The sequence below is a fragment of the Plasmopara halstedii genome (assembly GCF_900000015.1).
Source record: "Plasmopara halstedii genome assembly, contig: Scaffold_816, whole genome shotgun sequence".
NCBI classification, from domain to species: Eukaryota; Oomycota; class Peronosporomycetes; order Peronosporales; family Peronosporaceae; genus Plasmopara; species Plasmopara halstedii.
In genome coordinates, this window is record NW_020187732.1 from 704,957 (window position 1) to 705,205 (window position 249).

Genomic DNA, 249 nt, shown 5'->3' on the forward strand with positions numbered 1-249 from the left:
TCGTTCCCAGCTGATTTGATAGTCTCCGCGACGAGCCCTTCGAACAGGCCTATTTTCGGTACATCAGAGACAATTTGGCGCTATGCGGCGATTTCAGAAAGAAGAACCCAAGTCTGCGAATGATGAAGCAAAACTTTGACTTTATTACAAAAGTGCTACCCGATGCAGGCGAATTCTCACCGCGCTCGGTTCCGGGCGCGGCGGAGATTGTGGAATGGATCGATACTATACGTCAAAAAGCCACGAAGG